Source organism: Delphinus delphis, chromosome 11 (assembly GCF_949987515.2).
Source record: "Delphinus delphis chromosome 11, mDelDel1.2, whole genome shotgun sequence".
Lineage (NCBI taxonomy): Eukaryota > Metazoa > Chordata > Mammalia > Artiodactyla > Delphinidae > Delphinus > Delphinus delphis.
Window position 1 is genome coordinate 46,822,972 of NC_082693.1, and position 14,392 is coordinate 46,837,363.

General features: G+C 37.6%; 1 protein-coding gene across 11 annotated transcripts in view; it reads left to right on the forward strand.

Moving 5' to 3' along the window:
- Positions 1 to 14,392, forward strand: part of SLC16A7 (solute carrier family 16 member 7) — a 160,318-nt gene that overhangs the window by 31,636 nt on the left and 114,290 nt on the right. For 2 of the 11 annotated variants that reach the window (XM_060025126.1, XM_060025131.1), the window contains exons 1-2: positions 5,930 to 6,754; positions 14,155 to 14,315. The exons of 3 other annotated variants lie outside the window; for them this stretch is intronic. The gene's annotated coding sequence lies outside the window, so the exon portion shown is untranslated. Of the gene's footprint in view, positions 1 to 5,929; positions 6,755 to 14,154; positions 14,316 to 14,392 lie in introns of those variants that run through there. 6 more of the 11 variants (XM_060025128.1, XM_060025127.1, XM_060025130.1 and 3 more) reach the window with 5 other exon arrangements.

Genomic DNA, 14,392 nt, shown 5'->3' on the forward strand with positions numbered 1-14,392 from the left:
GCCTTAAACATTTCAAGGACTCATTTTCTCTGTCCTTTTAAGTTCCTCAGGTTTTTTTGTTTTTTGGCTTTTTTTTTTTTTTTTATTGCTTTGTTAGTTTCTTAAGAGAAGAGCATGTAACATAAAAGTGAAGGTCTGGACTCAACCTAATTCCCTACAAATTAGTACATGCAGTTATGTTCTGGGTTATTTCCAGGCCCTTGGTAACTTAAAAATGAATTAAAAAAACTAACCATGATTTCATTTGCACAGTGTTTTACGATCAACCCAGTGTTTTCATTGATTCATCTCGTTAATTCAGTGAGGTGGATCAACGTGATAATTCTCTCCATTTTACGGATGAATACAACTGAGGGACTTTAAGTGACTCACAGTCACATAACAGATACTCAGGAGAAAAAGCCTGACTCAAACATAGGAGTTCCTGCTGCTTGCCAGCAACCAGTCCTGTCACAGAAATGCATATACTGCTGTCAGTGTATTAGAGGATGCGCCTGAGCTCAGAATGTTGCCTCTGGATTCAGCTGATGACAACTTGTTCAGATTGAAAAACAGGGAAAGCAAGTCTGGTAAAAGCAAAAGGGATATAAATTGGAACAAGGACAGTTGTAACTCCTTTGACACTGAGTAAAACATGTTTAAACTTTCCATCTGAATATATGTTATATGGGAGCTCAATGTGTACCAACAAGAGACTTTGTTCTTATAACATTTATAAATGTTATTTAATATTGGTTTCTTCTAGTCTCAAGAACATGGAGAGAAGTACTTGACCTTTAAATGCAGAGGGTGTAAATTAATTCATGTTATTACTTCAGCTGAGTTATCTTGTAAATAAAACTTTTCCCTCATTAGAAAGGAAGCCAATCTTGCAATTCCCCATAGGTCTCATATCACTTACACCATGCTGTGCTTCGTACATTGACCTGGAACCCAGGAGAATTTATGCACAGTTCGTGATTTAAACCAGAAGTAATTTCCTGTGGCATTATGTCACAACATCAACCGTGGAAACAAAATCCATTCTTTTTTTGTTTCATTAGAAAAATTTAAATAAATTCCTTCAGAAGTTCATAAAATTTGGTAGGCCCCTGTTTAGAGTTCTTGCACTGTGTAAAGTGCAAATCCATTTCTTATGTAAACCATGGTATCATGCAGTTATCTATATATGTGAGTGTATGTGCCAATCTTTTGATTTTTATTTATTTATCTTAGTGTCTGATGTTTGTCATTAATTTTTCTAGACAGAAACTGTAGCTTCCTGAGGAAAAACTTCCTACCTTGAAGTAATGAAATATTTTTGCTCACAAAGCTTCAGAGAAAGTAAGGTTAAATATGGGGACTTTCTCTGGATAAATTTGTCTTTACTCAGTCCCTGCTCTTTTTTTACATTTTTGTGCATTTAGGCAATCTTCCTCCCCGCCTTGGTCTTTTCCCCAGACTTTGCTTTTTCTATCACCTAACACTGTTTATTTCCAAAACCTCTGCTCTTTCCTTGCTCATAATTTCAGTGACATGCCTGTCTTCAGAGTTTCAGCTCCACCCTCTAAGCTGGTGGTTTCTGAGTCTACAGCCCTTACCCTGACTGATCTCTTGCTGCAGTCCTGCATGGCCATTGCCTGTATGATGTTCTTCCATTCATCCTGTGCCAGAATTGCAAATCCATTAATATCCACCCAGTCTTCCACGTTGGGAACACAAGGTCGTTCTTGACATTTCTTACCATCTAGTACAACCACATTTTCATCAAACCCTTACGACTCAAGCTATAACCTTGAATCCAACATTTCTTCCCATTCTTGTTGCCACTGCTTTTGTCGGTATCTTTACCATCTTCTACCTGAACTACGCCGCAGTTCTTCCCTGCACTTCGTAATTCTCCCCATTGCCCTCAAAGCAATTTTACTGAAAAGTAAATCTAATCATATCTTTTTCAGGCTTAAAAGCCTATATAGACCTCCCTTTACTGTTGTGATCCGTAGCCTTGCTTTTGCTGTCAAGCACCATCGTACGTTTTCAGTCTCGATTCCTGCCCTTTCTGATCAGGCCTCCAATGATTCAGGGCCACCGTTTGCTACATCAGGAGTCATACCTTTGAACATTCTGCTCGTTATATCTGAAATGACTTATTCTTCTTCTCTAACTGAATGTCTTTCATGACTCTGTTCAATTCTCATTTCCTCTATGAAATCATGCCAGAGTCGTATAGGAAGCATTTATTGCTTTCATAGGACCTTAATCTACCCCTGCTGTAGCTTTTATCACATTTGACTATAATTATACGCTTATATGTCTATCTCCTCCACTATGTAGTGAGGAAAAAAACACATCATTTCTTTGTGTGTGTGTGTGTGTGTGTATTTTAACCCAGCACCTAGCTTAGGGCCTACCATATGGGATGTCCTCAGTAAATAATAACTGAATAAATAAATGAATCAATTAATTAATGTCCCACCCAGCATTCAGATTAAATTTTCCCATACTTAGGTTAGAGATATAAATAACTTTTTAAGACTACATTGATTCTCAAAAGACTCTTCTCTATCTTCATTTATATAACAATTTGTTTGTTAGTTGGTCTACTCACCTATTTATGTCTTAGCTCAGGCTGTTATAATAAAATACCATAAACTGGTGGCTTAAACAACACACAGTTATTTCTCACAAATCTGGAAGCTGGGAAGTCCAAGATCAAGGTGCTGGCTAATTTGATTTCTGGCAAGAGCCCTGTTCCTGGCTTGCAGATGGCCACTGTCTCGCTGTGGCCTCCTATGATGCATGCACACGTGTGACTGAGATTGGGACCGGGAACAGGAAAGGGAGAGGGAACAGATAGATACGGTTTTCTGGTCTCTTCTTACAGGGGCGCTAATCCCATCCTGAGGACCACCCCACCCAGGACCTCATCTAACCCTAATTGCTTCCCAGTGGTTCTACCTCCCAATGTCCTCACATTGGGAATTTGGGGGGAACAGAGACATTCACTCCATAACATTTTTCATCTAACTGTATCTATCTGTCTCCATTTCAGCATTATACAGTGATAGAACAATACTTGGAGAACTCAGATTTCTCAAATGATAATCAAATTTTCTATCCAGAAGCTATATGCCTAACTATTAAAATGATATGCTCTAGCACAGGGAGATCAGCTCGGTGCTTTGTGACCACCTGGAGGGGTGGGATAGGGAGGGTGGGAGGGAGGGAGACGCAAGAGGGAAGAGATATGGGAACATATGTATATGTATAACTGATTCACTTTGTTATGAGGCAGAAACTAACACACCATTGTAAAGCAATTATATTCCAATAAAGAAGTAAAAATAAAAACAAAAAAAACAAAAACAAAATACAAGTACATATATAATATATGCATATGTGATTATATAAATATCATATAAAATCTATAAAGATGTGTAAAAAAAATAAAATGATATGCTCTTCTCATACTTGTTTAAAATACTATATTATGACCAGTGTACCTATTACATATTAAACTACAAAAATTATCTACTCATAAGTAATAAAATGAAAGGAAATAAATTCATTTTTATGTGCAACTTTAAAATGAAAGTAGTAGATGGTATTTATAAGTTGTTGCTATAAAAACCTTCTGCTACAAAGCATTTAAGAATGTGTGCCTGTGTAGAATTTCTTCAACTTCAAATTTTATTGTCATTTCCCAAATATGCTTATATGCCTTTCTGCATCCAAACTTTTGATCTCTGAATTTAGTATATTTTCTTTTGCAGTCTGTATCTATTAATATTTAGCCTGTCCTTCAAGGGCAGTTCAAATTCCACCCTTTTCAATACTGCCTATCCTGATGACCCCAGCTAGAATAATCTGTTTTCCCTTTTGAATTTTCATAGCATTCCCTGATTGAATAATGTTTTTGGAACTCATATATTATCTTACTTTTCAACTTTTTATGCATTGCATGTAAACTTTCTGAAGAAAAACATGTTTACACCTTTCTATGCTATGCAGTAGTCACTAAAGTATCATACACCGTAGGCCCAGATCATCAGTTGTTGAAACAAGGAACAAAGGAGTGAGAACTGGATTAACTTTGTGGGAATTGTGATACCTCATGGCTCTCCCATCCTTCTCTCTCTTTTTTTTTTTTTTTTTTTAGTGGTACGCGGGCCTCTCACTGTTGTGGCCTCTCCCGTTGCGGAGCGCAGGCTCAGCGGCCATGGCTCACGGGCCCAGCCACTCCGCGGCATGTGGGATTTTCCTGGACCGGGGCGCGAACCCGTGTCCCCTGCATCGGCAGGCGGACTCTCAACCACTGCGCCACCAGGGAAGCCCCATCCTTCTCTTTGTATACACCACTGATACTCCAGCAGAATGATGGCTCCCTGTTGCGGTCTATTTCCTTGATGGGGTGCACTTCCTCTTTGGGAAGCTCCTAGTCCTTGCTTTACCTTGAACGTTATTACGCTTAACATCAAGTGGCATATATTGGTTCACTAGTGGAACACTCAAAATATGAGGAGATTTTCTGCCTTTCATAGGTTAAAATGTAATACAGAACAGTCTTCAGATAGCAGTATTTTGACATAGTTGGAAGATAATACTTAAGAAGCACTGTTTACCAGTGTCATGAAAATTGGCACCTTGCTAAACATCTTTGGAGCTGTTTCCTTATCTGTAAAAGGCAGGTGGTGAAACCTCTCTTAGCAGGGTTGTTGCAGCTATTGAATGAAACACACATGGAGGTTACTTGGCTTTTACTGGGTGCTCCAAATAAGTCAGCTCCTTTCTCCCAACTAATGGCTATGGACTAAACAGTGAAAATGATTCTTACTTAGCATAGAATCAGCTAGCACTATGAGAAAACTTAACATAGTAGTTTTGTTACCTCGAGTTTTGAAAGTTATGTTCATGGAATATACATGCATTTAATCTTCAATGATTTTTTCACGATAACTGTTTCGTAATAAACTTGTAAGATTAGAATTGTATCTTTCCAGGTGCTAGTTAAACATTAAGCTAATTCTCTGATAAGAGGATTAAATGATTAAAATCAGTGGTTTTTTGGTATCCATTAGGGAAAGCCTTCAATTTCCTTTTTGTCAAATCACATATTTAGAAACTAAATATATAAGATATTTGTTTCGAGGACAAATAGCTGGGAAATTTGATTGTATATGTATTGTATTCTTTTTCAATAGAAGATATTTATAGCTATGTATTAATTACTTAGGTAGTCAGTTTATTTTTGGTTAAAATTCAAAATCAGAAATTTCGAATTCAGACTAGTTTTAAGGTTGAGGGTGAGGTAGAGGGTGATGGAAATGTGTTTTCATGCTGCATCAGTTTGGCTTCCTGAAGAGTTTGACATACTACAAGGCTATTTCTTCAGCTTTTATTAGGAATTGGATTTATTTTCTTCCTGAGTTTAGGCTCATAGCTCAGGCAAAAACATAAGCTCTTCTGCTGCTAGAACAGGTCTCTGGGAAGAAAATACATTCCATTCTGTGCTTTTGTTTATAGCAAAATGTCAAGTCAGTTACCTACTGAACACAAACCTCAAGAATTCTGGGATCTCAAACTTGAAATAGATGGACACATCTGCCAGGAGAAGAAAATTGGTACTGGATTCGACAAGTCCTAGTAACACAGTGTTATATTTAGATTCAGATAGCCAACAGGAAATATTATGGTTCATGCTATCATGTATTAGTGTATATAACTGCCTCATTGATCCAGTTAAAACATATATTGAGTTCTCTACATGTTCAAAGCACTGTTCTACATAGAGGTTCTCGGGAAAGTAAATATAAAGCAAACCTGATTCATGACTGTAGGGAGGTTAAGTCAGTGTGTGTGTATTTGTGTGCATGTTCATATGTGTGGGTGGGGCAGGGTAGGTCAGGGATAGGGAGAATTAAAAAGGCAAATAAATGACTATAGTGTAATATAAGATACAGAGAAAGATACGCAAGAGAGAGAAACAGATCTGAGAAGGGAGGAGTCACATTTTGATGGGAAGGTACCCTTGCATCTGCCCCTTAGAGGTAAATAGGGTGAGTGAGAGATGCACCCGCAGAGGGAAGGCTGGGGCCTAAGTACAAAGGCCAGGAAGGAAATGGGTCGAGTTAATTGAACTTCATTGTAGGCTATGTGGATGGGAGTAAAATGGATTAAAGCTACCTGGTAGAATTTGGTATTATTTCACTATTAGAGACGTTAGATTTAACAGAGTGTGATTTAAAATTTGTAACTTAAAGTGGAAAAGGGAGGGAATCATGTTTCCAACCCTGATCTTCTTTAGATTCTTTAAACCAGTCTGGGTTTCTCAGCCTCAGTATTATTGATATCTTGGATTGGATAATTCCTTTTATAAGGATGTTTAGAGGCAACCCTGCCCTCAACCCAGGACTGGAACTAGAGGGAGGCAAGGGAGGAAGGTAAGCCATGGTTTTAAGGAGGCACTCGCTCCCAGGGCCCTATGAGCTTTAATCTTGTGTCTGGGTGACCCTAAGGGTGAGTGAGTGCCTCCTTAAATTTTGAGCCTCAGGCACCTCCCATGCCTGCCACAGTCCTGGCACTGCCTCCATCCACCAGAAGCCAGTAGCACCCTCCCAGTTGTGACAGCCAAATAAGTCTCCAAAAACCTTCCAGGTTAAGAAACACTGCAGTCTAACTGGAATAACTCAGCAGATTTCTTTTTCATTTGTAAAATGCCAAGAGGAGCAGCCAGCAGTGTGATGGAATTCAACTGAAAGGTAGCAACTAAATACAGGTACAGTTTGGACTGAGACACACTTGGGGAGTAAGATTTGAAGAGAGAGCTGTGGAAAGAAGCTGCTGTGATTAATGGGCTGATAGGCATTGGCATTAGGAAGAGACAAGGGTTTGTATGAAAGTTACCTGAAGGTGAAGGATCCATTCTGCTGTTAATAACATACCTGACTTCTAGGCCTTGGCTGCACTGAAGAATAATAATTCTGCTGTCAGTCTTGGGGTCGATATAACAAGACTTCCAAGTATGTTTTCCTGGTGCTCATACAAATGCTCAAAAAAGTCTACAGCATGCTTGTGCTTTATTTTCTTTTTACAGAATTAGGCTGTCTTCTTGGTTAATACGTCACTGTGCTTATATTTGCTGTTATCAATTCTACTCTATTCTGTTTTCTTGGGCTCTGGGGAAGCTGTGGCCTTGGTATTGTGCAGTTTGTGCAGTGTGGTTGCCAAGATTACAGATACATCAGACCCTAGTGGACTACTAACCGTATCAGTTACTATGAGATCACAAAGACACGTAATATTGTGTGTATTTTCATGGTAGGGGTTAAATACAAGTGATATGGTTAATTAATGTTTAGCAATAGAGTTTAAAGCCTGAAATTCCAGGTGTCTCACATTCAATAATGTGTCAACAGCACATAGCTCTATATATTTTTGTGGCACTTAACCACAAAAGTTGGTATGTGATAATAATAACAACAGTTGAGTTTTATAGCTCGCTAACATCTACCAGGCAGTGTCCTATGTGTTTTATTTGCATTTATTGTTCCAGTAACCTTTGGTGGTGGCTAATATTATTATCTCCATTTTATGGATATGGAAACTAAACTTAACCAGTTTCATTAACTTGCCCACAGTCATACGGTTAGGATCACTTGATTCCAGATCTGCCAACTCCTGAGTGCATGTTCTTAAATATTGCTTCAGGGCTGCCTGTAAATGACCTTGTAGGTTGTGCAGGGCACAACTCCAGGTGTCCGCCTACACACTGTACACATTGTGAGTGCTCCAAGACTGTCCTGGTAGGTGCACACACAAAGAAGTGAATTCTAATGCTTTTAAGTGTTATTTATTTTTACATTTTTATTGCATGGTATACAGTGAGTGATGGGAACCTGGGCAGGGATTTCTTTCCCTCCCTCCCTCCTTCCTTTCTCCCTTCACCCCCTCCCCCCCTTTCCCCCTTCCTTCCTTTCTCCCTCCCCCCTCCCTCCCTCCCTCCCTTCCTCCCTTCCTTCCTTCCTTCCTCCCTCCTTTCTTTCCAGCAAGGACATGCCTGGATGTAAATTCCATTGAGGAAAGGATGGAATTCAACCAAAAGGTTGTTTCTTGCCTGTTGTTATTTCCCATATTCTAGTGCAGCTAATGCTCTTAGGAGAAGGAAACTGCCCCTTTAGAAGTCCTCCTTCAGGTAGTGTTAGTGAAAATCGTATAATGCCACCCATCCTTTTTCTGAGGCCTGAGGCCAGAATATTCTCTCACTATTATTTATTATTGTCATGGAGCCATTAGCTTTTGCCATTAGAAGCTATACTTATACTAAAGGTGTTAACAGGTGGATGTATGTGCTCCAAATTCTCATTACATGCTGCCGACCTCTCCCTATAAATCTCAGCTTGGAGATATCAGCTTTCTACTTGTTGGCTCTAATTGGAAAGTTCTCTGCTATATCCAGGTACAGAATGTACTATCAGAGTTTGAATTTCTGCCCCTTATTAACATTGCCTTTGTGACTTATTTCCTCAATTCTCTTTCCATTGGCAATCCGGCTGAAACAAATTCCTCAGTTTTATATACAAAGTGAGCTTGTGGTAGAACACATTACAAATCATGCAATGCAATAAAAGAGAGCACAGTCTAATACTTTTACCATTAGAGAATATTAAAATGTCCTTTACTAATTAATTACTTGCACACCATTTTTTCACTTAATAATTTAGAAATAAATTCATGCATTTTTCATCAGTTTGAAACTCATTTTACAGTTAAAAATCCAGCTGTCAAGTATGCAATAGGAAATTTCATGAAGAGTTTGTGAGGAGTTGTGTTATAATTTCCTGAAACCTACCTACACTTCAAATGGTTTCTAATTTTATGGATATGGAAACTAAAGACTCTTGTGTAATCCAGAGGTGGCAAAGGGAACGTTTGTGACTTGATTCATCTGTCCATCAGGAAAAATATTTCCCTGAGAGAATCCTTTAGATTTCCCATATATTTAAGCTGGTGACTTTTCCGATGGTGTATCATTATATCCTTTTTTTGAAGTAGGAAGCCTATATACCATACTTAAAAACTCTTAAACACTCAAACATTTCTGTTCTAGGTTCTTTACATATGTTAATAATGACATACTAGAAATCAGTGTTACTCAGAAAGATTCATCTTAAGTGCATACTTAGAAGTATTTTTGTCTTCAGTAGATATTTAAATATTTAAACAGTTACTTCTCAAATTTCAATCAAAAAGCACTTACTTTGAAATAATTGTGTAGGGTATGCTGAATGTGAGTTTTGTTCTCCTTGGGTTTTAATTTATTTTTTCTATGAAAAATTGATTAAACAGTTTTCAAATAAATGAAGCTCAAGCTTCATGAGGCCATGAGGTAAAATGATCAAAACTGTATAATTTCTAAATTAAGATCTATGTAGAATTATGATATTTCCAAGAAATTAAACACGAACACTTCCTTTTTCCTCAAATGAACTTATTTTCCCTAGCATTAATATCAAGAAAATAGGACAAATTTTAACTTAGAAAAATCTTCATTATTGAAGTTTGAGGTTAAATAATCATCCTCTTTTTGGAAGAGGATGGAACAAAATTTTTCCAGGCCTTTTCTGATTAAGTTATTCTACAGAACATTTAGACTATGTGCTTCTCTTATATTTGGTGACAAAATATGTGTACAAAATAGGAATTTATTATTGGATGTTGTTACTTTCAGAATTAGAGGGGTGCTGGGCAAATTCAGCTGAAGAGACAATAGGTATATTAAAAGATAAACTTCACTCTGTATGACAGACTCTAGGTCCATCCACCTCACTACAAATAACTCAATTTCGTTTCTTTCTATGGCTGAGTAATATTCCATTGTATATATGTGCCACATCTTCTTTATCCATTCATCTGTTGATGGACACTTAGGTTGCTTCCATGTCCTGGCTATTGTAAATAGAGCTGCAATGAACATATTGGTACATGACTCTTTTTGAATTATGGTTTGCTCAGGGTATATGCCCAGTAGTGGGATTGCTGGGTCGTATGGTAGCTCTATTTGTAGTTTTTTAAGGAACCTCCATACTGTTCTCCATAGTGGCTGTATCAATTTACATTCCCACCAACAGTGCAAGAGTGTTCCCTTTTCTCCACACCCTCTCGAGCATTTGTTGTTTCTAGATTTTTTGATGATGGCCATTCTGACCGGTGTGAGATGATATCTCATTGTAGTTTTGATTTGCATTTGAGTGAAGTAAGTCAGAAAGAGAAAAACAAATACCGTATGCTAACACATATATATGGAATCTAAGAAAAAAAAAAAAAAAGGTCATGAAGAACCTAGAGGTAAGATGGGAATAAAGACACAGACCTACTAGAGAATGGACTTGAGGATATGGGGAGGGGGAAGGGTAAGCTGTGACAAAGCGAGAGAGTGGCATGGACATATATACACTACCAAACGTAAAATAGATAGCTAGTGGGAAGCAGCTGCATAGCACAGGGAGATCAGCTTGGTGCTTTGTGACCACCTAGAGGGGTGGGATAGGGAGGGTGGGAGGGAGGGAGACACAAGAGGGAGGAGATATGGGGATATATGTATATGTATAACTGATTCACTTTGTTATAAAGCAGAAACTAACACACCATTGTAAAGCAATTATACTCCAATAAAGATGTTAAAAAAAAAGATAAACTGAGGCATATTAAAATTCTTAAGCATTTGAGCAAAAAGCTATTGGAATTAGCACCAAACCAGAAGAGGTTAGGAGTGCTCCGCCAACAGGAGCCTAGGAGACACTTTTATAGAGAAAAAGCAGAAGCAAAGTAAGGAAGTTGTTGGCTGGCTACGGCTTACAGCCTAGCTGGCTGCTTGTGATTGGTTGTCTTTCGTGTTTTGATTTCATAACCGTGAGGCACTCACAAGCATAGATTTTGTTTGCTTACATAGACCTCCGCAGCGTTACAGCCAGCACAGTCTAACGGCCTCCCTGTTTAATTAATTTAACAAGAAGTACACACTTTGGATATGTATTATATTATGAATTTGATTGCATGGATTTAAGAGAGATTTCAGCTTTCACGTAGCATCAAACACACTGTGTTAATCCACATGTTACTTTCTGAGCGCATAGACCTGACATTATTTTTCAGATAATATGTAGATTGTGAGAAAATAATTCCTGATTTTGAAAACTTAGAAAATTTTGTTCCTATTTCCAAAATGGATCTGTGCTAGTCAAGTACCACTGACCTCTTTGCTCATTTCTTTATATAGCAAATGGAGACCATGGTTAAGAATAGTCAGCTTCTACCTTTTGAGTATTAAAGAAGAAACTATCACCAGGTCACACCGCTTAATTGTAAACGTGGTCTTTTCTGGTTTAGTAGAAAGGTTATCTTTGTTTCAACCTCAGATTGCCCTTAGTAAAAGAAGCAGCTCCCATTCTGATCTTTTTGGGTGCACATTGGAAGACAAAGGAAGAAATGTGTCACAAATATTAAAAACTGTTAAAAGTGCATAAGCGTAGGATACCACTGAATGTGAATCTGTAATCTGTAATACCCACATAAATGTCTCGGGCTCAAAGGACACTACCAGAATGCATTTGGCGACAAGAGAATTTTTTCCCCAAATACTTTTAATACAACAATAATCTGATATTTTATAGTGACTAGTCATTTCCACCTCTTTGCCTCCCTGCTCTTTTATCATTCTATTTCTCCGTTTCCTCCTTCTTCTTTCTGTCTTGGCATTCCCCTAAAAATAGGAGTGTATTCTTTTATCGTGGTCATTGCCTTTTATTTTTTTAAGTTGCCATTATTTTCCAATCTTGTGATTCTTGTTTTATAGGAACTACAATTCTGGATGGAGGAAGAATTTTAAAAATAAAGTTTTTAATAGTACTTCCTTTTTTGTTGCATTTCAGTGGGTTAATAACTTTTTCTGAAAGAAATATAATTGATAGTGCTGTGTGTTATCAAGTGCTAAGCTGTCTGCAAGTAGTATATCATTTTATTATTTCAATGACCTATGAAGTATTTCTATTTTGGAAAGGAAGAAACTTTGACTTTCGGAAGGTTAACTAAATTTTCCAAATTCACATAGCTTGTTAGTGGTTGGCCCAAGAAAAGACAGATCCTGACTCTTAATTTTTAAATATTCTGCAAGTAATTCTTGGATGTCTTAGAATTAAGCATTACTTAAATAGTTTCTCAGTACATCAAGTATAAATATTAAAACCTCTTCCATGATAATCTTTTAGAAAAAAAAGTTTATATGTTTCTAAAAAAGTGGACTAGAATCTCTGATAACTGTGTTTGCTTATAATTAACATAGGAAACATAGTATTAAGTACTTGTATGAATATCAGATTATAAGAACAGCAAAAGTATTTTCATGTGTTCGTATTTCTGTACCTTATCTATTAATACATGAGTTGCATTATACCTTGGTTGTTGACATGATCTGAATTAGCAGAGTTCTGTTTTCAGCTTCAAATACTGATTTGGTAGTTTGCAATCCAGTCCAGTTTTTATCTATCATTGGGAAGTATCAACTCAGTAATACACACCTGACCAAATTTTATAATCCTTTAGGCTCATGGGCTCTGACCTTGAAGCCTTTAAAAAATATGTTGGGGCTTCCCTGGTGGCGCAGTGGTTGAGAGTCCACCTGCTGATGCAGGTGACACAGGTTCGTGCCCCGGTCTGGGAAGATCCCACATGCCACGGAGCGGCTGGGCCCATGAGCCATGGCCGCTGAGCCTGTGCGTCCGGAGCTTGTGCTCCGCAGCAGGAGAGGCCACAACAGTGAGAGGCCCGCGTACCGCAAAAAAAAAAAAAAAAAAAAAAAAGTTGGTTTTGTTTTCCAAAGATTCTTAGCAACTCCAAGACTTGGTCCAGGATTTGAAAGCTAATTTTTCATAATGCTCTTGCAGTTCTTACCATCTTTCTTTGATTTTATCATTCCCTATCCTGAAAATTAGTCTTTAGTTTGCTCTGTTACTTTTTGTTTGCTACAGTGTATTGTTGTGCCCCTGTCTTATTCCTCCTCTTATAATGTTCTTACAGATTATTACTGTTTATATGCAATAAAACAAACACGAAAACAACCCAAAACTACAACCCAAACTCTTTGTGATAGTGAGGGAGTTGAAACCATGCTGTAAGACCAAAGTGATGTAGGAAAAGACAGTGTTGCCAACAAAGAATGGCAGCCATTGTCACTGGCTCATTCTCATCGTGGGCTTAAAATTCACATTTCTACTTAGAGCAACATCAGCAGATGCTAACCCATGTTTCAGCCTTGTGCCAAATTTAAATGCTTGTAAGGAAACTCAGAAATACTGCTAGAAACGAAGGAGGCATTAGACTTATGCAATTTGTAAGCAGACCGAAAGGAAATTTGTGATTTACTCTTTGTTTTTAATATTTGACTTTTGGGGGAGGGTAGATTTCATGATTGCAACTTATACATTCTATTTAAATTTTGGTGACTGTCCCTTTTTTGTCATTGGAAATAATATGTTAACTTGAACTCTGCACTCTGACAGAAAAAAACACCTCAGAATTTCATTTTTCCAAACATTGAGATTGTTCTTTTCATTTTCTACAAGAAATTAAATGACTGAAATTCTGAAAATAATGTAGTGCTTTCTCTAAAATACTCTTGCATTCCATCTACCCAAATAGCACAAGGATCAATGCCACCGTTGGCTACTAAAGCCATTTATCATGCCAAATGTTTGCAATTGTGTAGGATTTATTTCAATGATTTTTTTTTTCTTTTTTACTATTTGACTGACAGATGTAATGAAAGTCATTGGCAGCCCCTATCAAAAACAAGTACTGCTGTGTATTAGCAACTGAAAATACCCCTTTCATCTTGGCAACCTAATAGAGAGCCTGGTATTCTAAATGTCTTCTCAAAAAGAAAAAAAAAAAAAAAAGAAAAGAAAATTTTAAAAAGAATATTTTGGTGCTCAGGCAAAGTCTCCTCAGAAACCTTTAAACTTCCGTTGTATGGGTTTTTTGAGAGGAGCTGCATGTATGAAAAATGACTTACATGGGCAAATTGAGAAGTCTACAAAGGTTTCTAGTTGAACAAAACACTGAGGGCAACATTTGTATAGAAAAATTTTTAGTATATGTTTGTTTGTTTGTTTATTTTTACAGTTGACCCTTGAACAACAGGGATTTGAACTGCGCTGGTCCACTTCTACAGGGATTTTTTTCAATAAATACATACTAGAGCACTACACAATCTGTGGTTGGTTGAATCTGGATACGGAACCTCAGATACAGAGGAACTGCGGGTACGGAGGGCCGACTATAAGGTATACTGGGATTTCCAACTGCATGGAAGCTCAGCGCACCTAACCCCTCTGCATTGTTTAAAGGTGGATTGTATATA